Below are 22,124 nucleotides of genomic sequence, written 5' to 3'. Positions count from 1 at the left end.
CACAGACAGAAATGGCTTTGAGAGAAAACAATCAGGAGGAGGAGAGCTCAGAGACTGCGGCCGGCTTCGGCCACCTTCCCCTCGCTTTCCCTCTCCGTGTTCAAACCGAGCACTGTTCTGCCGTCAACCTTCGCTGCCTCTGCCCGCGGCGCTGGGCTTTCGCGTGTGCCATTGCTCCTCTACATATTTTATCCTTCCTTTTGTAAGGAATGGTCCAGCAATTCGTGTCACTAAGGGATTTGAAGGGTTACCATCGAGGCCCGGGTCTAGGTGATAAGAGAACAAAGGGGTTTTTAGGGAAAAGTGCTGACTACTGCAGGGGATGTTGCTAGAGTTTCTGAAATCCGGCGCAGAGGCTCCCAAACGAGGAGGAAGGGGGAGCTGAAGGACAATTGAAGGACAAAAGCCTGAGAGGAAGACAACCAGCATTCAGCCCGAGCAAGCCCCGAGAGACCACCAGAGACTGGTACGCAGGCGCCCCTGGGAGGGGTTTCGGATTCCGGAAACCAATTCTAATAACCCTGCCTCTTCTCGAAGTAGTAATGAATATGTATTAGCCTGGGAGCATCAAAACCAGCCGCCTTACGTAACAGGCGTGCGTCCTGGGGGAGCAGAGACTCCCGGCGCACCCAGCGCTGCTTGCTTGCCTCTATTCGTTTAATAAATTGTAAACTTTGATTGTAATCCTATTTGGATTTATAACAGCCATTTATAACACTTTTTATATTTGTATTTTATTTAAGGCTGTCTTGCCCCCCTCCCCCCCCAGCCTCGCTGCTCGCCAATAAAGCTGGCGCAGGGGCTAAGGGATTTGAAGGGCCTGCTTGTACACCTAAGGGATTTGAGGGCCTGCTTGTACACCTTTGGGGACTGCCTCTTTTGGGGGGGGGTGGGTGTTAGGAGCTGCTTGTATACTTTTTTAGGCATTCCTCTGAGAGGGGGTTGGGAGCTTCGTGTATACTGGGGGGGGAGGGCCTCCCTCGAGGTGGAAGCGGGGGGGGGTTGGAGCGTTTCTACACTGTAGGGGCCTGCCTGTACACTTTTGGGGCCTGCCTTGGAGGGGTTGGGAACTGCTTGTACACCTTTGGGGCCTGCGTCTGCGCGGGGCGGGGGGGGTTGGGGGGTTGGAGCTGGTTTTAACCTTTCGGGCTTGCATCTGGAGGGGGTTGGGGCCTGCCTTTGGGGGGGTGGTTGTGAGCTGCTTGTATACTGTAGGGGCCTGCTTGTACACCTTTGGGGCCTGCGTCTGGGGGGGGGTTGGAGCTGCTTGTACACTGTTAGGGCCTGCCTTGGGGGAGGGGTTGGGGCATGTGCCTTGGGGGCATGGGGTTGGGAGCTGCTTCTACGCTGTAGGGGTCTGGGTCTTGGGGGGTTGGGGCTGTTTGTACACCTTTGGGGCGTGCCTCTGGGGAGGATGGGGAGTTGCTTGTACACCTTTGGGGCCTGTGTCCGGGGGGGGGTTGGGGCCTGTGCCGGGGGGGTTGGGAGCTGCTTGTACGCTCTAGGGTCCTCTGGCAGGCTTTGGGGCCTCCCTTTGAGGGGGGCAGTTGGGAGCTGGTTGTACACCTTTGGGGCCTGAGTCTGGGGTGTGGGGGCTGGGGCTGAGGCCTGGGGCCTGGGGCATGCATCTGGGTGGTGGTGGGGGGGGGTCCAGTTCATGGGGGGGGTGGGTTGGGAGCTGCTTGTGGACAGTTGGGGTCTGCATCCGGGTGTGGCTGGGGCCCGCTTGTAGAGTTCTGCAGCCTGTGTCTGGTGTTTGGGGGCTTTTCTGTAGTGTTTGGGGATCGCATTTTGGCTTTGGGATGTGTCTAGAGCTTCTGGGGCCTAGCTGTAGTGCTTGGGGCCTGCGTCTGGGGCTTTTCTGTAGCATTTTGGTAGCGTGTTTGTGATTTGGGGTCTGTATCCAGGGTTTTGCCTTTTTTGTAGTTTTCAGCTTTGTGTCTGTTTCTTTGTTGGTTGCCTGGGGTTTGGGGTTTGGATCATTAGTCAGTGTCATTAGCGTCGGGGGGTTGATATGAAGGGTTAGGGTTGTGGTTAGAGTTGTTAGGGTTAAAGAGAATAAGGATTTTAGGGTAAGGGGATCAAGGTTGTGGGAATAAAAATGTTTTTGCACAGAGTTACATCGTTTAGAGGGAAGGAAGGTGGTATTGATATATGCTTGCAGTGATAAGAAAGCTTAACAGACAACCTTGTAAAATGCAGACAACCAGAATCCTTAGAGCAATTGGGTGGAAATCACGGTGTAAGAAACATTACCACCTCAAAGAGGAAAACAGTCAAGAAAAAAATAAAATTGACTAGTAACAGGCCAGCAGCTGTGTATTTTCTGTGAAGCACTGGATAGATTGTGAACATGGATTACCCAGTCAATGGGGAAACTGGGGAGGGTCCTGGTCACCGAGAGGAAAAAAAAAATTATATAAACTGTGTTATGGAACTAGTAGGTGGCTTGTGGGACGCCTGCCATTGCAATCGTGAATAAAAATGCTACCTCACTGAGATACTTGCCTGAGCCTATGGTATTGGTTACAGAGTGTTTCTAATAAGGTGTTAGGGTTTTAAGGTTTCAGGGCTAAGGCACTAGGGTTGGGTTTCAGGGTTAGGGTTTCCAGGGTTTAGGGTTAGGATTTTAAGGTTGTTAGGGTTGGAGTTATAAGGGTTAGGGTTTGGGGGTTAGTGTGTTAAGGTTTTAAAGTATTTTGTGGTTTTAGTGTTGATAGGGTTTTTAGGGTTAGGGTCTTAGGGTTTTAGTTATGGTCAGGTATTTAGGGTTAGGGTTTTAAGGTCTTATTTTTTTTTTTTAAGGTTAGGGTCTCCAGCGTTAGGGCTTTGAGAATCTTTACGTTTTGTGTTAGGGTTTAGAGGGTCTTAATTTTTAGGGTTAGGGCTTTTAGGCGTAGGTCTAGTGTGGTAAATTTTATCGGGTTAGGACTGTAAGGGTTTTTAGGGTTAGGGTTTCTAGGGTTTTTTGGGGTAGGGGTTAGGGTTAGATCCGTGGGAGCCGTAGTGTTAGGGGTCAGGGTTCTTAGGGGTAAGGCCCAATATTAGGGTGGAAGGCCAAACTAAGGGGGGAGCCCCCCCCAAAATTGAAGGGTCGAAGCCCCAATTTAGGGGAAGAAACGTCAAAATTGTGGGGTCCCCCAAAATTGGGCGGAAGAGCTCTTAATATTGGGGGAAACCCAAAAAAGGAGGGTGGAGGACTCTAAAATTGGGTGGACCCCCCCAAATTGGTTGTGTCCCCCCCCAAATTGGTTGTGTCCCCCCCAAAATTGGTTGTGTCCCCCCCAATTAGGGGAGGAACCCCCAAAATTGGGTGGGCGAACCCCCATATTGGGGGGGCAGAACACTTAAATGGAAGTGTGAAATTCCAGAATTGAATGTGGACCCCCCAGAACAGTCTTCAGGGGTTTAGTGTGGTAAATTTTATCGGGTTAGGGCTGTAAGGGTTTTTAGGGTTAGGGTTTCTAGGGTTTGTTGGGGTAGGGGTTAGGGTTAGATCCGTGGTTGCCATAGCGTTAGGGGTCAAGGTTCTTAGGGGTTAGGCCTAATATTAGGGCGGAAGGCCAAAATAAGAGGGTGGGAGCCCCCCCCAAAATCGAAGGGTTGAAGCCCCAAGTTAGGGGAAGGAACGTCAAAATTGTGGGGTCCCCCAAAATTGGGCGGAAGAACTTTTAATATTAGGGTGGAACCCAAAAAAGGAGGGTGGGGGACTCTAAAATCGGTTGTGTCCCCCCCAAATTAGGGGAGGAACCCCCAAAATTGGGTGGGCGAACCCCCAAATTGGGGGGAAGAAGACTTAAATGGAAGTGTGAAATTCCAGAATTGAATGTGGACCCCCCAGAACAGTCTTCAGGGGTTTAGTCTGGTAAATTTTATCGGGTTAGGGCTGTAAGGGTTTTTAGGGTTAGGGTTTCTAGGGTTTGTTGGGGTAGGGGTTAGGGTTAGATCCGTGGTTGCCATAGGCTTAGGGGTCAAGGTTCTTAGGGGTTAGGCCTAATATTAGGGCGGAAGGCCAAAATAAGAGGGGAGGAGCCCACCCAAAATTGAAGGGTTGAAGCCCAAAGTTAGGGGAAGGAACGTCAAAATTGTGGGGTCCCCCAAAATTGAGCGGAAGAGCTCTTAATATTGGGGGAAACCCAAAAAAGGAGGGTGGGGGACTCTAAAATTGGTTGTGTCCCCCCCAAAATTGGTTGTGTCCCCCCCAAAATTGGTTGTGTCCCCCCCAGTTAGGGGAGGAACCCCCAAAATTGGGTGGGCGAACCCCCATATTGGGGGGGCAGAACACTTAAATGGAAGTGTGAAATTCCAGAATTGAATGTGGACCCCCCAGAACAGTCTTCAGGGGTTTAGTGTGGTAAATTTTATCGGGTTAGGGCTGTAAGGGTTTTTAGGGTTAGGGTTTCTAGGGTTTGTTGGGGTAGGGGTTAGGGTTAGATCCGTGGTTGCCATAGCGTTAGGGGTCAAGGTTCTTAGGGGTTAGGCCTAATATTAGGGCGGAAGGCCAAAATAAGAGGGGGGGAGCCCCCCCCAAAATCGAAGGGTTGAAGCCCAAAGTTAGGGGAAGGAACGGCCAAATTGTGGGGTCCCCCAAAATTGGGCGGAAGAACTCTTTAATATTAGGGGGGAACCCAAAAAAGGAGGGTGGGGGACTCTGCAATTGGGGGGGACCCCCAAAATTGGTCGGGTCCCCCCAAATTAGGGGAGGAACCCCCAAAATTGGGTGGGTGAACCCCCAAATTGGGGGGAAGAAGACTTAAATGGAAGTGTGAAATTCCAGAATTGAATGTGGACCCCCCCCAGACCTGGGGAGGAATCCCCAAACTTGGGGGGGACCCCCAAAATTGGGGTTAAAGCCCCAGATCCCGGGGAGCTAAGCCCCAAATTAAGGGAAGGAACCTCAAACATGTGGTGAGAACCCCAACATTGGGGGAAAGAACCTTAATATTAGGGTGGCAGGCCAAGAAAGGATGGTGGGGGCCTCCAAAATTGTGGGGGGCTTGGAATTGGGGGGAATCCCCAAAATGGAGGGGGAACCCCAAAAGTGGGGGGGGGGGGGGCGAAGCACCAAATTAGGGGAAGGAACCCCAAAATTGCGGGGAAGAACTCTGAAATGGAGAGCTGAAAACCCGAAATTGAGGGGAAACCCCCCAAAACGGCGGGAAAACCCTCCATAAACACGAAACCGGTAATGTAACAGAGCAAAAAATGGCGTCCTACGGCAAGGTGCGAGGCTCAATTTTCTGGGGGGTGCTGGGAAATGTAGTTCTTGGCCACCGGGTTTCCGGGAGTCCATATTGTTTTCCCAGAGCATGCCGGGAGATGTAGTTCTCGGACACTGGGCTTCCGGGAGGCCATGTTGGTTTCCCATCTTTGCTAGACTCCGGGTGCTCTGGCTTCACAGAGAAACCCCCAAACTGAAAAATGTACCTGCTAATATATTGGGCTCTAAATGTAGCCCTGGGTTAATTGAATAACAATCCCTGGGTAAGATTGAAGTGCAGGAGGGGTTGGCTACGGTTTTAAGAGCCGGTTTGCAGAAAAGGGATTTCCCGTTAAGAAATGGCATATACTGATTGTTCTCTTCCTTGCTCTGCCAAGACCTCAAGCACATCTTGGAAGCCAGGCAGAATCCGTGGAGCCAATGGAGTTCTCAAGCTCGACTTCAGCTTCTTCCCAGCTAGAAGAAGCAAGGACACGCCGGCTGAGTTCCACAGGCAACGTGCCCGTATCTGTAGAGGAGGATTTAGAGATGCTACTTTGGGAACTCTCAGACGGCATACTGGAAGCCGAGCTCGACTTGGACCCAGGGAAGGATGAGGATGACCTCCTCCTTGAGCTTTCCAAGATGATTGATGATTGAACTGCATAGTCCTATGGTATATTAAAAAAAAAAAAAAAAAAAAAAAAAAAAAAAGAAAACAACTCTTCTTCTTGTTGGATACCCTGAGGTGATCCTTTTTCTAACTGAGGCTTTGCAATGAGACTTAAAGCACAGTTGGAACTGGTAGAAATTGGCAGGATCTGCACTCAGTTGTCCTAAGTTTCCCTGCTGGTCAGAGTTAAGGTCTTGTGCATAGTTCCGTAAGTATAGGTGGCTACCTTTGATATCAAGAGGACAAAACACTTGTTTCTTTTGGCACAGAAAGATGTCCATCGGCACGCTGTGGTGGCTGTGAATTGACGTAGTGATGGAGCGATGCTCTGAAGGCTTAAACGGAAAGCTTCTTCCTTCCGCCCCCCCTTGGCACAGCTCGATGTTGGGCACATTGTGAAGCCTGGGTGTTCTGATTTCTCGGACAGTTGATACCCAAATCCCGGAGTTACTATGTCAACTCTTGACTTTTATTTGTGTATGCCATTGTTTTGACTGTAATCTTTTCAGATGATGAAGCTGTAAGGGTGGGAGGGAGCAAAATAATTATTCTAGCGTTGTGGACCAAACATGCTGCCAGGAGTGGTGGTGGTGGGGTCAGCCCACCCGGCCTTACTTTCAATTATCAGGGATGATAAAATGGTGTGAAAAGCAGCAGCTCTGCGATACGGCTACGCTACCCCCACTCCCTTCTCTTGTGCTGTACCAAAGTTCCCCCAAGCTTTGGTTGGTGCTTTTTGCTGGTGACAGTAGGACTCCAGGGCGAGTAGTCGGGACTCTCCTGCAGTAACTGGGTCAATTAAGGGTTGGTTTAAGTGCCTCCTGGTTTTTAAAATTGCTCCCCTGAGCTGCTGGCTCTGCTGCCTGCTACAGCAAATGTTCGGGTGCCATCAGCGTCGCACTTGGGCGTGGGCACTGACCCTGCGGAGGAGAGCTGAGACTCGCGTGTATTGTGTACCCTGCCGCCAGTGATCGTTTTCCCCTAGCAGATCTATTTTGAATCATTTCCCTAAATTTTAGAGGAACTTTAGGCTCTTTGTGCTATGATTTGTGAAGCTGTAGGGGCCCTCAGGCATTTGCTGCTGGCAGAGGAAAACCGCTTGTCGAATTTGTTGTAAATACTTTCTGTTTGGACAACAATGCCTCTGTGTGTGTGTGTGTGTGTGTGTGTGTGCACGCGTGCGTGCTTTGACAACCCCCTGCGACGCCCCAGCTCCGCGAGGGAACCTTTGAAGCGGCTCTGGGAAAACCTCTGCGGAAGAAACCGCTGCTAGTGACTTGCGGAAAAGGGACTCCACAATCAGTGAGATTGTAAAGTAGGTATGTTTATTCAGCGCTGGGCAGCACGGGAGGTCGTGGGCATGAAGATTGATGACTCTTCCTCGTCACCGCTAGTTGACCTCTTGTCTTTGCACAGACTCAGTTGCTCCTTGGCTCTTGTCCATCTGCAGGACCAGTTTCTCCCAGTTTCTTAAGACAGGCTCACTCTCTTATTAGGAGACTGACCTTGGTAAGGGGCCCAAGGCTTCTTGCTTTAGTTAATTGGCACAATGCACCATAGTTAGCAAAGACGCTAAGTAGCATCCTAGTTTAACGCCGTCAGCGCTCTATCTCTACTTGATAAGATTCTCCTAACTCCCTCTCTCACTGGAGCCCACGCAGCCCTCCGTCCTGCCGAAGGACTTCACGGGGACTTCTGCCGGCTCCGGGTGCCCGCACACAGACAGAAATGGCTTTGAGAGAAAACAATCAGGAGGAGGAGAGCTCAGAGACTGCGGCCGGCTTCGGCCACCTTCCCCTCGCTTTCCCTCTCCGTGTTCAAACCGAGCACTGTTCTGCCGTCAACCTTCGCTGCCTCTGCCCGCGGCGCTGGGCTTTCGCGTGTGCCATTGCTCCTCTACATATTTTATCCTTCCTTTTGTAAGGAATGGTCCAGCAATTCGTGTCACTAAGGGATTTGAAGGGTTACCATTGAGGCCCGGGTCTAGGTGATAAGAGAACAAAGGGGTTTTTAGGGAAAAGTGCTGACTACTGCAGGGGATGTTGCTAGAGTTTCTGAAATCCGGCGCAGAGGCTCCCAAACGAGGAGGAAGGGGGAGCTGAAGGACAATTGAAGGACAAAAGCCTGAGAGGAAGACAACCAGCATTCAGCCCGAGCAAGCCCCGAGAGACCACCAGAGACTGGTACGCAGGCGCCCCTGGGAGGGGTTTCGGATTCCGGAAACCAATTCTAATAACCCTGCCTCTTCTCGAAGTAGTAATGAATATGTATTAGCCTGGGAGCATCAAAACCAGCCGCCTTACGTAACAGGCGTGCGTCCTGGGGGAGCAGAGACTCCCGGCGCACCCAGCGCTGCTTGCTTGCCTCTATTCGTTTAATAAATTGTAAACTTTGATTGTAATCCTATTTGGATTTATAACAGCCATTTATAACACTTTTTATATTTGTATTTTATTTAAGGCTGTCTTGCCCCCCTCCCCCCCCAGCCTCGCTGCTCGCCAATAAAGCTGGCGCAGGGGCTAAGGGATTTGAAGGGCCTGCTTGTACACCTAAGGGATTTGAGGGCCTGCTTGTACACCTTTGGGGACTGCCTCTTTTGGGGGGGGGGGGGGTGGGTGTTAGGAGCTGCTTGTATACTTTTTTAGGCATTCCTCTGAGAGGGGGTTGGGAGCTTCGTGTATACTGGGGGGGGAGGGCCTCCCTCGAGGTGGAAGCGGGGGGGGTTGGAGCGTTTCTACACTGTAGGGGCCTGCCTGTACACTTTTGGGGCCTGCCTTGGAGGGGTTGGGAACTGCTTGTACACCTTTGGGGCCTGCGTCTGTGCGGGGCGGGGGGGGTTGGGGGGTTGGAGCTGGTTTTAACCTTTCGGGCTTGCATCTGGAGGGGGTTGGGGCCTGCCTTTGGGGGGGTGGTTGTGAGCTGCTTGTATACTGTAGGGGCCTGCTTGTACACCTTTGGGGCCTGCGTCTGGGGGGGGGTGGGAGCTGCTTGTACACTGTTAGGGCCTGCCTTGGGGGAGGGGTTGGGGCATGTGCCTTGGGGGCATGGGGTTGGGAGCTGCTTCTACGCTGTAGGGGTCTGGGTCTTGGGGGATTGGGGCTGTTTGTACACCTTTGGGGCGTGCCTCTGGGGAGGATGGGGAGTTGCTTGTACACCTTTGGGGCCTGTGTCCGGGGGGGGGTTGGGGCCTGTGCCGGGGGGGTTGGGAGCTGCTTGTACGCTCTAGGGTCCTCTGGCAGGCTTTGGGGCCTCCCTTTGAGGGGGGCAGTTGGGAGCTGGTTGTACACCTTTGGGGCCTGAGTCTGGGGTGTGGGGGCTGGGGCTGAGGCCTGGGGCCTGGGGCATGCATCTGGGTGGTGGTGGGGGGGGGTCCAGTTCATGGGGGGGGTGGGTTGGGAGCTGCTTGTGGACAGTTGGGGTCTGCATCCGGGTGTGGCTGGGGCCCGCTTGTAGACTTCTGCAGCCTGTGTCTGGTGTTTGGGGGCTTTTCTGTAGTGTTTGGGGATCGCATTTTGGCTTTGGGATGTGTCTAGAGCTTCTGGGGCCTAGCTGTAGTGCTTGGGGCCTGCGTCTGGGGCTTTTCTGTAGCATTTTGGTAGCGTGTTTGTGATTTGGGGTCTGTATCCAGGGTTTTGCCTTTTTTGTAGTTTTCAGCTTTGTGTCTGTTTCTTTGTTGGTTGCCTGGGGTTTGGGGTTTGGATCATTAGTCAGTGTCATTAGCGTCGGGGGGTTGATATGAAGGGTTAGGGTTGTGGTTAGAGTTGTTAGGGTTAAAGAGAATAAGGATTTTAGGGTAAGGGGATCAAGGTTGTGGGAATAAAAATGTTTTTGCACAGAGTTACATCGTTTAGAGGGAAGGAAGGTGGTATTGATATATGCTTGCAGTGATAAGAAAGCTTAACAGACAACCTTGTAAAATGCAGACAACCAGAATCCTTAGAGCAATTGGGTGGAAATCACGGTGTAAGAAACATTACCACCTCAAAGAGGAAAACAGTCAAGAAAAAAATAAAATTGACTAGTAACAGGCCAGCAGCTGTGTATTTTCTGTGAAGCACTGGATAGATTGTGAACATGGATTACCCAGTCAATGGGGAAACTGGGGAGGGTCCTGGTCACCGAGAGGAAAAAAAAAATTATATAAACTGTGTTATGGAACTAGTAGGTGGCTTGTGGGACGCCTGCCATTGCAATCGTGAATAAAAATGCTACCTCACTGAGATACTTGCCTGAGCCTATGGTATTGGTTACAGAGTGTTTCTAATAAGGTGTTAGGGTTTTAAGGTTTCAGGGCTAAGGCACTAGGGTTGGGTTTCAGGGTTAGGGCTTCCAGGGTTTAGGGTTAGGATTTTAAGGTTGTTAGGGTTGGAGTTATAAGGGTTAGGGTTTGGGGGTTAGTGTGTTAAGGTTTTAAAGTATTTTGTGGTTTTAGTGTTGATAGGGTTTTTAGGGTTAGGGTCTTAGGGTTTTAGTTATGGTCAGGTATTTAGGGTTAGGGTTTTAAGGTCTTATTTTTTTTTTTTAAGGTTAGGGTCTCCAGCGTTAGGGCTTTGAGAATCTTTACGTTTTGTGTTAGGGTTTAGAGGGTCTTAATTTTTAGGGTTAGGGCTTTTAGGCGTAGGTCTAGTGTGGTAAATTTTATCGGGTTAGGACTGTAAGGGTTTTTAGGGTTAGGGTTTCTAGGGTTTTTTGGGGTAGGGGTTAGGGTTAGATCCGTGGGAGCCGTAGTGTTAGGGGTCAGGGTTCTTAGGGGTAAGGCCCAATATTAGGGTGGAAGGCCAAACTAAGGGGGGAGCCCCCCCCAAAATTGAAGGGTCGAAGCCCCAATTTAGGGGAAGAAACGTCAAAATTGTGGGGTCCCCCAAAATTGGGCGGAAGAGCTCTTAATATTGGGGGAAACCCAAAAAAGGAGGGTGGAGGACTCTAAAATTGGGGGGACCCCCCCAAATTGGTTGTGTCCCCCCCCAAATTGGTTGTGTCCCCCCCAAAATTGGTTGTGTCCCCCCCAATTAGGGGAGGAACCCCCAAAATTGGGTGGGCGAACCCCCATATTGGGGGGGCAGAACACTTAAATGGAAGTGTGAAATTCCAGAATTGAATGTGGACCCCCCAGAACAGTCTTCAGGGGTTTAGTGTGGTAAATTTTATCGGGTTAGGGCTGTAAGGGTTTTTAGGGTTAGGGTTTCTAGGGTTTGTTGGGGTAGGGGTTAGGGTTAGATCCGTGGTTGCCATAGCGTTAGGGGTCAAGGTTCTTAGGGGTTAGGCCTAATATTAGGGTGGAAGGCCAAAATAAGAGGGTGGGAGCCCCCCCCAAAATCGAAGGGTTGAAGCCCCAAGTTAGGGGAAGGAACGTCAAAATTGTGGGGTCCCCCAAAATTGGGCGGAAGAACTTTTAATATTAGGGTGGAACCCAAAAAAGGAGGGTGGGGGACTCTAAAATCGGTTGTGTCCCCCCCAAATTAGGGGAGGAACCCCCAAAATTGGGTGGGCGAACCCCCAAATTGGGGGGAAGAAGACTTAAATGGAAGTGTGAAATTCCAGAATTGGATGTGGACCCCCCAGAACAGTCTTCAGGGGTTTAGTGTGGTAAATTTTATCGGGTTAGGGCTGTAAGGGTTTTTAGGGTTAGGGTTTCTAGGGTTTGTTGGGGTAGGGGTTAGGGTTAGATCCGTGGTTGCCATAGGCTTAGGGGTCAAGGTTCTTAGGGGTTAGGCCTAATATTAGGGCGGAAGGCCAAAATAAGAGGGGAGGAGCCCACCCAAAATTGAAGGGTTGAAGCCCAAAGTTAGGGGACGGAACGTCAAAATTGTGGGGTCCCCCAAAATTGAGCGGAAGAGCTCTTAATATTGGGGGAAACCCAAAAAAGGAGGGTGGGGGACTCTAAAATTGGTTGTGTCCCCCCCAAAATTGGTTGTGTCCCCCCCAAAATTGGTTGTGTCCCCCCCAATTAGGGGAGGAACCCCCAAAATTGGGTGGGCGAACCCCCATATTGGGGGGGCAGAACACTTAAATGGAAGTGTGAAATTCCAGAATTGAATGTGGAACCCCAGAACAGTCTTCAGGGGTTTAGTGTGGTAAATTTTATCGGGTTAGGGCTGTAAGGGTTTTTAGGGTTAGGGTTTCTAGGGTTTGTTGGGGTAGGGGTTAGGGTTAGATCCGTGGTTGCCATAGCGTTAGGGGTCAAGGTTCTTAGGGGTTAGGCCTAATATTAGGGCGGAAGGCCAAAATAAGAGGGGGGGAGCCCCCCCCAAAATCGAAGGGTTGAAGCCCAAAGTTAGGGGAAGGAACGGCCAAATTGTGGGGTCCCCCAAAATTGGGCGGAAGAACTCTTTAATATTAGGGGGGAACCCAAAAAAGGAGGGTGGGGGACTCTACAATTGGGGGGGACCCCCAAAATTGGTCGGGTCCCCCCAAATTAGGGGAGGAACCCCCAAAATTGGGTGGGTGAACCCCCAAATTGGGGGGAAGAAGACTTAAATGGAAGTGTGAAATTCCAGAATTGAATGTGGACCCCCCCCAGACCTGGGGAGGAATCCCCAAACTTGGGGGGGACCCCCAAAATTGGGGTTAAAGCCCCAGATCCCGGGGAGCTAAGCCCCAAATTAAGGGAAGGAACCTCAAACATGTGGTGAGAACCCCAACATTGGGGGAAAGAACCTTAATATTAGGGTGGCAGGCCAAGAAAGGATGGTGGGGGCCTCCAAAATTGTGGGGGGCTTGGAATTGGGGGGAATCCCCAAAATGGAGGGGGAACCCCAAAAGTGGGGGGGGGGGGCGAAGCACCAAATTAGGGGAAGGAACCCCAAAATTGCGGGGAAGAACTCTGAAATGGAGAGCTGAAAACCCGAAATTGAGGGGAAACCCCCCAAAACGGCGGGAAAACCCTCCATAAACACGAAACCGGTAATGTAACAGAGCAAAAAATGGCGTCCTACGGCAAGGTGCGAGGCTCAATTTTCTGGGGAGTGCTGGGAAATGTAGTTCTTGGCCACCGGGTTTCCGGGAGTCCATATTGTTTTCCCAGAGCATGCCGGGAGATGTAGTTCTCGGACACTGGGCTTCCGGGAGGCCATGTTGGTTTCCCATCTTTGCTAGACTCCGGGTGCTCTGGCTTCACAGAGAAACCCCCAAACTGAAAAATGTACCTGCTAATATATTGGGCTCTAAATGTAGCCCTGGGTTAATTGAATAACAATCCCTGGGTAAGATTGAAGTGCAGGAGGGGTTGGCTACGGTTTTAAGAGCCGGTTTGCAGAAAAGGGATTTCCCGTTAAGAAATGGCATATACTGATTGTTCTCTTCCTTGCTCTGCCAAGACCTCAAGCACATCTTGGAAGCCAGGCAGAATCCGTGGAGCCAATGGAGTTCTCAAGCTCGACTTCAGCTTCTTCCCAGCTAGAAGAAGCAAGGACACGCCGGCTGAGTTCCACAGGCAACGCGCCCATATCTGTAGACGAGGATTTAGAGATGCTACTTTGGGAACTCTCAGACGGCATACTGGAAGCCGAGCTCGACTTGGACCCAGGGAAGGATGAGGATGACCTCCTCCTTGAGCTTTCCAAGATGATTGATGATTGAACTGCATAGTCCTATGGTATATTAAAAAAAAAAAAGAAAAAAAAAAAAAAAGAAAACAACTCTTCTTCTTGTTGGATACCCTGAGGTGATCCTTTTTCTAACTGAGGCTTTGCAATGAGACTTAAAGCACAGTTGGAACTGGTAGAAATTGGCAGGATCTGCACTCAGTTGTCCTAAGTTTTCCTGCTGGTCAGAGTTAAGGTCTTGTGCATGGTTCCGTAACTATAGGTGGCTACCTTTGATATCAAGAGGACAAAGCACTTGTTTCTTTTGGCACAGAAAGATGTCCATCAGCACACTGTGGTGGCTGTGAATTGACGTAGTGATGGAGCGATGCTCTGAAGGCTTAAACGGAAAGCTTCTTCCTTCCGCCCCCCCTTGGCACAGCTCGATGTTGGGCACATTGTGAAGCCTGGGTGTTCTGATTTCTCGGACAGTTGATACCCAAATCCCGGAGTTACTATGTCAACTCTTGACTTTTATTTGTGTATGCCATTGTTTTGACTGTAATCTTTTCAGATGATGAAGCTGTAAGGGCGGGAGGGAGCAAAATAATTATTCTAGCGTTGTGGACCAAACATGCTGCCAGGAGTGGTGGTGGTGGGGTCAGCCCACCCGGCCTTACTTTCAATTATCAGGGATGATAAAATGGTGTGAAAAGCAGCAGCTCTGCGATACGGCTACGCTACCCCCACTCCCTTCTCTTGTGCTGTACCAAAGTTCCCCCAAGCTTTGGTTGGTGCTTTTTGCTGGTGACAGTAGGACTCCAGGGCGAGTAGTCGGGACTCTCCTGCAGTAACTGGGTCAATTAAGGGTTGGTTTAAGTGCCTCCTGGTTTTTAAAATTGCTCCCCTGAGCTGCTGGCTCTGCTGCCTGCTACAGCAAATGTTCGGGTGCCATCAGCGTCGCACTTGGGCGTGGGCACTGACCCTGCGGAGGAGAGCTGAGACTCGCGTGTATTGTGTACCCTGCCGCCAGTGATCGTTTTCCCCTAGCAGATCTATTTTGAATCATTTCCCTAAATTTTAGAGGAACTTTAGGCTCTTTGTGCTATGATTTGTGAAGCTGTAGGGGCCCTCAGGCATTTGCTGCTGGCAGAGGAAAACCGCTTGTCGAATTTGTTGTAAATACTTTCTGTTTGGACAACAATGCCTCTGTGTGTGTGTGTGTGTGTGTGTGTGTGCACGCGTGCGTGCTTTGACAACCCCCTGCGACGCCCCAGCTCCGCGAGGGAACCTTTGAAGCGGCTCTGGGAAAACCTCTGCGGAAGAAACCGCTGCTAGTGACTTGCGGAAAAGGGACTCCACAATCAGTGAGATTGTAAAGTCGGTATGTTTATTCAGCGCTGGGCAGCACGGGAGGTCGTGGGCATGAAGATTGATGACTCTTCCTCGTCACCGCTAGTTGACCTCTTGTCTTTGCACAGACTCAGTTGCTCCTTGGCTCTTGTCCATCTGCAGGACCAGTTTCTCCCAGTTTCTTAAGACAGGCTCACTCTCTTATTAGGAGACTGACCTTGGTAAGGGGCCCAAGGCTTCTTGCTTTAGTTAATTGGCACAATGCACCATAGTTAGCAAAGATGCTAAGTAGCATCCTAGTTTAAAGCTGTCAGCGCTCTATCTCTACTTGATAAGATTCTCCTAACTCCCTCTCTCACTGGAGCCCACGCAGCCCTCCGTCCTGCCGAAGGACTTCACGGGGACTTCTGCCGGCTCCGGGTGCCCGCACACAGACAGAAATGGCTTTGAGAGAAAACAATCAGGAGGAGGAGAGCTCAGAGACTGCGGCCGGCTTCGGCCACCTTCCCCTCGCTTTCCCTCTCCGTGTTCAAACCGAGCACTGTTCTGCCGTCAACCTTCGCTGCCTCTGCCCGCGGCGCTGGGCTTTCGCGTGTGCCATTGCTCCTCTACATATTTTATCCTTCCTTTTGTAAGGAATGGTCCAGCAATTCGTGTCACTAAGGGATTTGAAGGGTTACCATCGAGGCCCGGGTCTAGGTGATAAGAGAACAAAGGGGTTTTTAGGGAAAAGTGCTGACTACTGCAGGGGATGTTGCTAGAGTTTCTGAAATCCGGCGCAGAGGCTCCCAAACGAGGAGGAAGGGGGAGCTGAAGGACAATTGAAGGACAAAAGCCTGAGAGGAAGACAACCAGCATTCAGCCCGAGCAAGCCCCGAGAGACCACCAGAGACTGGTACGCAGGCGCCCCTGGGAGGGGTTTCGGATTCCGGAAACCAATTCTAATAACCCTGCCTCTTCTCGAAGTAGTAATGAATATGTATTAGCCTGGGAGCATCAAAACCAGCCGCCTTACGTAACAGGCGTGCGTCCTGGGGGAGCAGAGACTCCCGGCGCACCCAGCGCTGCTTGCTTGCCTCTATTCGTTTAATAAATTGTAAACTTTGATTGTAATCCTATTTGGATTTATAACAGCCATTTATAACACTTTTTATATTTGTATTTTATTTAAGGCTGTCTTGCCCCCCTCCCCCCCCAGCCTCGCTGCTCGCCAATAAAGCTGGCGCAGGGGCTAAGGGATTTGAAGGGCCTGCTTGTACACCTAAGGGATTTGAGGGCCTGCTTGTACACCTTTGGGGACTGCCTCTTTTGGGGGGGGGTGGGTGTTAGGAGCTGCTTGTATACTTTTTTAGGCATTCCTCTGAGAGGGGGTTGGGAGCTTCGTGTATACTGGGGGGGGAGGGCCTCCCTCGAGGTGGAAGCGGGGGGGGGTTGGAGCGTTTCTACACTGTAGGGGCCTGCCTGTACACTTTTGGGGCCTGCCTTGGAGGGGTTGGGAACTGCTTGTACACCTTTGGGGCCTGCGTCTGCGCGGGGCGGGGGGGGTTGGGGGGTTGGAGCTGGTTTTAACCTTTCGGGCTTGCATCTGGAGGGGGTTGGGGCCTGCCTTTTTGGGGGTGGTTGTGAGCTGCTTGTATACTGTAGGGGCCTGCTTGTACACCTTTGGGGCCTGCGTCTGGGGGGGGGTTGGAGCTGCTTGTACACTGTTAGGGCCTGCCTTGGGGGAGGGGTTGGGGCATGTGCCTTGGGGGCATGGGGTTGGGAGCTGCTTCTACGCTGTAGGGGTCTGGGTCTTGGGGGGTTGGGGCTGTTTGTACACCTTTGGGGCGTGCCTCTGGGGAGGATGGGGAGTTGCTTGTACACCTTTGGGGCCTGTGTCCGGGGGGGGGTTGGGGCCTGTGCCGGGGGGGTTGGGAGCTGCTTGTACGCTCTAGGGTCCTCTGGCAGGCTTTGGGGCCTCCCTTTGAGGGGGGCAGTTGGGAGCTGGTTGTACACCTTTGGGGCCTGAGTCTGGGGTGTGGGGGCTGGGGCTGAGGCCTGGGGCCTGGGGCATGCATCTGGGTGGTGGTGGGGGGGGGTCCAGTTCATGGGGGGGGTGGGTTGGGAGCTGCTTGTGGACAGTTGGGGTCTGCATCCGGGTGTGGCTGGGGCCCGCTTGTAGAGTTCTGCAGCCTGTGTCTGGTGTTTGGGGGCTTTTCTGTAGTGTTTGGGGATCGCATTTTGGCTTTGGGATGTGTCTAGAGCTTCTGGGGCCTAGCTGTAGTGCTTGGGGCCTGCGTCTGGGGCTTTTCTGTAGCATTTTGGTAGCGTGTTTGTGATTTGGGGTCTGTATCCAGGGTTTTGCCTTTTTTGTAGTTTTCAGCTTTGTGTCTGTTTCTTTGTTGGTTGCCTGGGGTTTGGGGTTTGGATCATTAGTCAGTGTCATTAGCGTCGGGGGGTTGATATGAAGGGTTAGGGTTGTGGTTAGAGTTGTTAGGGTTAAAGAGAATAAGGATTTTAGGGTAAGGGGATCAAGGTTGTGGGAATAAAAATGTTTTTGCACAGAGTTACATCGTTTAGAGGGAAGGAAGGTGGTATTGATATATGCTTGCAGTGATAAGAAAGCTTAACAGACAACCTTGTAAAATGCAGACAACCAGAATCCTTAGAGCAATTGGGTGGAAATCACGGTGTAAGAAACATTACCACCTCAAAGAGGAAAACAGTCAAGAAAAAAATAAAATTGACTAGTAACAGGCCAGCAGCTGTGTATTTTCTGTGAAGCACTGGATAGATTGTGAACATGGATTACCCAGTCAATGGGGAAACTGGGGAGGGTCCTGGTCACCGAGAGGAAAAAAAAAATTATATAAACTGTGTTATGGAACTAGTAGGTGGCTTGTGGGACGCCTGCCATTGCAATCGTGAATAAAAATGCTACCTCACTGAGATACTTGCCTGAGCCTATGGTATTGGTTACAGAGTGTTTCTAATAAGGTGTTAGGGTTTTAAGGTTTCAGGGCTAAGGCACTAGGGTTGGGTTTCAGGGTTAGGGTTTCCAGGGTTTAGGGTTAGGATTTTAAGGTTGTTAGGGTTGGAGTTATAAGGGTTAGGGTTTGGGGGTTAGTGTGTTAAGGTTTTAAAGTATTTTGTGGTTTTAGTGTTGATAGGGTTTTTAGGGTTAGGGTCTTAGGGTTTTAGTTATGGTCAGGTATTTAGGGTTAGGGTTTTAAGGTCTTATTTTTTTTTTTTAAGGTTAGGGTCTCCAGCGTTAGGGCTTTGAGAATCTTTACGTTTTGTGTTAGGGTTTAGAGGGTCTTAATTTTTAGGGTTAGGGCTTTTAGGCGTAGGTCTAGTGTGGTAAATTTTATCGGGTTAGGACTGTAAGGGTTTTTAGGGTTAGGGTTTCTAGGGTTTTTTGGGGTAGGGGTTAGGGTTAGATCCGTGGGAGCCGTAGTGTTAGGGGTCAGGGTTCTTAGGGGTAAGGCCCAATATTAGGGTGGAAGGCCAAACTAAGGGGGGAGCCCCCCCCAAAATTGAAGGGTCGAAGCCCCAATTTAGGGGAAGAAACGTCAAAATTGTGGGGTCCCCCAAAATTGGGCGGAAGAGCTCTTAATATTGGGGGAAACCCAAAAAAGGAGGGTGGAGGACTCTAAAATTGGGGGGACCCCCCCAAATTGGTTGTGTCCCCCCCCAAATTGGTTGTGTCCCCCCCAAAATTGGTTGTGTCCCCCCCAATTAGGGGAGGAACCCCCAAAATTGGGTGGGCGAACCCCCATATTGGGGGGGCAGAACACTTAAATGGAAGTGTGAAATTCCAGAATTGAATGTGGACCCCCCAGAACAGTCTTCAGGGGTTTAGTGTGGTAAATTTTATCGGGTTAGGGCTGTAAGGGTTTTTAGGGTTAGGGTTTCTAGGGTTTGTTGGGGTAGGGGTTAGGGTTAGATCCGTGGTTGCCATAGCGTTAGGGGTCAAGGTTCTTAGGGGTTAGGCCTAATATTAGGGCGGAAGGCCAAAATAAGAGGGTGGGAGCCCCCCCCAAAATCGAAGGGTTGAAGCCCCAAGTTAGGGGAAGGAACGTCAAAATTGTGGGGTCCCCCAAAATTGGGCGGAAGAACTTTTAATATTAGGGTGGAACCCAAAAAAGGAGGGTGGGGGACTCTAAAATCGGTTGTGTCCCCCCCAAATTAGGGGAGGAACCCCCAAAATTGGGTGGGCGAACCCCCAAATTGGGGGGAAGAAGACTTAAATGGAAGTGTGAAATTCCAGAATTGAATGTGGACCCCCCAGAACAGTCTTCAGGGGTTTAGTCTGGTAAATTTTATCGGGTTAGGGCTGTAAGGGTTTTTAGGGTTAGGGTTTCTAGGGTTTGTTGGGGTAGGGGTTAGGGTTAGATCCGTGGTTGCCATAGGCTTAGGGGTCAAGGTTCTTAGGGGTTAGGCCTAATATTAGGGCGGAAGGCCAAAATAAGAGGGGAGGAGCCCACCCAAAATTGAAGGGTTGAAGCCCAAAGTTAGGGGAAGGAACGTCAAAATTGTGGGGTCCCCCAAAATTGAGCGGAAGAGCTCTTAATATTGGGGGAAACCCAAAAAAGGAGGGTGGGGGACTCTAAAATTGGTTGTGTCCCCCCCAAAATTGGTTGTGTCCCCCCCAAAATTGGTTGTGTCCCCCCCAGTTAGGGGAGGAACCCCCAAAATTGGGTGGGCGAACCCCCATATTGGGGGGGCAGAACACTTAAATGGAAGTGTGAAATTCCAGAATTGAATGTGGACCCCCCAGAACAGTCTTCAGGGGTTTAGTGTGGTAAATTTTATCGGGTTAGGGCTGTAAGGGTTTTTAGGGTTAGGGTTTCTAGGGTTTGTTGGGGTAGGGGTTAGGGTTAGATCCGTGGTTGCCATAGCGTTAGGGGTCAAGGTTCTTAGGGGTTAGGCCTAATATTAGGGCGGAAGGCCAAAATAAGAGGGGGGGAGCCCCCCCCAAAATCGAAGGGTTGAAGCCCAAAGTTAGGGGAAGGAACGGCCAAATTGTGGGGTCCCCCAAAATTGGGCGGAAGAACTCTTTAATATTAGGGGGGAACCCAAAAAAGGAGGGTGGGGGACTCTGCAATTGGGGGGGACCCCCAAAATTGGTCGGGTCCCCCCAAATTAGGGGAGGAACCCCCAAAATTGGGTGGGTGAACCCCCAAATTGGGGGGAAGAAGACTTAAATGGAAGTGTGAAATTCCAGAATTGAATGTGGACCCCCCCCAGACCTGGGGAGGAATCCCCAAACTTGGGGGGGACCCCCAAAATTGGGGTTAAAGCCCCAGATCCCGGGGAGCTAAGCCCCAAATTAAGGGAAGGAACCTCAAACATGTGGTGAGAACCCCAACATTGGGGGAAAGAACCTTAATATTAGGGTGGCAGGCCAAGAAAGGATGGTGGGGGCCTCCAAAATTGTGGGGGGCTTGGAATTGGGGGGAATCCCCAAAATGGAGGGGGAACCCCAAAAGTGGGGGGGGGGGGGGCGAAGCACCAAATTAGGGGAAGGAACCCCAAAATTGCGGGGAAGAACTCTGAAATGGAGAGCTGAAAACCCGAAATTGAGGGGAAACCCCCCAAAACGGCGGGAAAACCCTCCATAAACACGAAACCGGTAATGTAACAGAGCAAAAAATGGCGTCCTACGGCAAGGTGCGAGGCTCAATTTTCTGGGGGGTGCTGGGAAATGTAGTTCTTGGCCACCGGGTTTCCGGGAGTCCATATTGTTTTCCCAGAGCATGCCGGGAGATGTAGTTCTCGGACACTGGGCTTCCGGGAGGCCATGTTGGTTTCCCATCTTTGCTAGACTCCGGGTGCTCTGGCTTCACAGAGAAACCCCCAAACTGAAAAATGTACCTGCTAATATATTGGGCTCTAAATGTAGCCCTGGGTTAATTGAATAACAATCCCTGGGTAAGATTGAAGTGCAGGAGGGGTTGGCTACGGTTTTAAGAGCCGGTTTGCAGAAAAGGGATTTCCCGTTAAGAAATGGCATATACTGATTGTTCTCTTCCTTGCTCTGCCAAGACCTCAAGCACATCTTGGAAGCCAGGCAGAATCCGTGGAGCCAATGGAGTTCTCAAGCTCGACTTCAGCTTCTTCCCAGCTAGAAGAAGCAAGGACACGCCGGCTGAGTTCCACAGGCAACGCGCCCGTATCTGTAGACGAGGATTTAGAGATGCTACTTTGGGAACTCTCAGACGGCATACTGGAAGCCGAGCTCGACTTGGACCCAGGGAAGGATGAGGATGACCTCCTCCTTGAGCTTTCCAAGATGATTGATGATTGAACTGCATAGTCCTATGGTATATTAAAAAAAAAAAAAAAAAAAAAAAAAAAAAAAAAGAAAACAACTCTTCTTCTTGTTGGATACCCTGAGGTGATCCTTTTTCTAACTGAGGCTTTGCAATGAGACTTAAAGCACAGTTGGAACTGGTAGAAATTGGCAGGATCTGCACTCAGTTGTCCTAAGTTTCCCTGCTGGTCAGAGTTAAGGTCTTGTGCATAGTTCCGTAAGTATAGGTGGCTACCTTTGATATCAAGAGGACAAAACACTTGTTTCTTTTGGCACAGAAAGATGTCCATCGGCACGCTGTGGTGGCTGTGAATTGACGTAGTGATGGAGCGATGCTCTGAAGGCTTAAACGGAAAGCTTCTTCCTTCCGCCCCCCCTTGGCACAGCTCGATGTTGGGCACATTGTGAAGCCTGGGTGTTCTGATTTCTCGGACAGTTGATACCCAAATCCCGGAGTTACTATGTCAACTCTTGACTTTTATTTGTGTATGCCATTGTTTTGACTGTAATCTTTTCAGATGATGAAGCTGTAAGGGTGGGAGGGAGCAAAATAATTATTCTAGCGTTGTGGACCAAACATGCTGCCAGGAGTGGTGGTGGTGGGGTCAGCCCACCCGGCCTTACTTTCAATTATCAGGGATGATAAAATGGTGTGAAAAGCAGCAGCTCTGCGATACGGCTACGCTACCCCCACTCCCTTCTCTTGTGCTGTACCAAAGTTCCCCCAAGCTTTGGTTGGTGCTTTTTGCTGGTGACAGTAGGACTCCAGGGCGAGTAGTCGGGACTCTCCTGCAGTAACTGGGTCAATTAAGGGTTGGTTTAAGTGCCTCCTGGTTTTTAAAATTGCTCCCCTGAGCTGCTGGCTCTGCTGCCTGCTACAGCAAATGTTCGGGTGCCATCAGCGTCGCACTTGGGCGTGGGCACTGACCCTGCGGAGGAGAGCTGAGACTCGCGTGTATTGTGTACCCTGCCGCCAGTGATCGTTTTCCCCTAGCAGATCTATTTTGAATCATTTCCCTAAATTTTAGAGGAACTTTAGGCTCTTTGTGCTATGATTTGTGAAGCTGTAGGGGCCCTCAG

At 50.8% G+C, this 22,124-nt stretch overlaps 3 long non-coding RNA genes across 3 annotated transcripts; all 3 read left to right on the top strand.

The window, feature by feature from the left end:
- Positions 1-1,653: 1,653 nt before the first annotated feature.
- LOC308187206 lies at positions 1,654-5,950 on the top strand. Its single transcript, XR_013944514.1, has 2 exons — positions 1,654-3,976; positions 4,466-5,950. It is a non-coding gene; the product is annotated as an uncharacterized lncRNA (long non-coding RNA).
- Positions 5,951-10,209: 4,259 nt separating this feature from the next.
- On the top strand, positions 10,210-13,548 carry LOC308187205. The gene is made up of 2 exons (XR_013944513.1): positions 10,210-11,570; positions 12,059-13,548. It is a non-coding gene; the product is annotated as an uncharacterized lncRNA (long non-coding RNA).
- Positions 13,549-16,831: 3,283 nt separating this feature from the next.
- Positions 16,832-21,102, top strand: LOC308187212. Its single transcript, XR_013944523.1, has 2 exons — positions 16,832-19,154; positions 19,644-21,102. It is a non-coding gene; the product is annotated as an uncharacterized lncRNA (long non-coding RNA).
- The last annotated feature ends 1,022 nt before the right edge of the window (positions 21,103-22,124 follow it).

This window comes from Anser brachyrhynchus, assembly GCF_964034855.1.
Source record: "Anser brachyrhynchus genome assembly, contig: SCAFFOLD_317, whole genome shotgun sequence".
NCBI lineage: Eukaryota > Metazoa > Chordata > Aves > Anseriformes > Anatidae > Anser > Anser brachyrhynchus.
The sequence above is the reverse complement of the archived record's forward strand: the minus strand, read 5'-3'. Positions and strand labels throughout refer to the sequence as shown.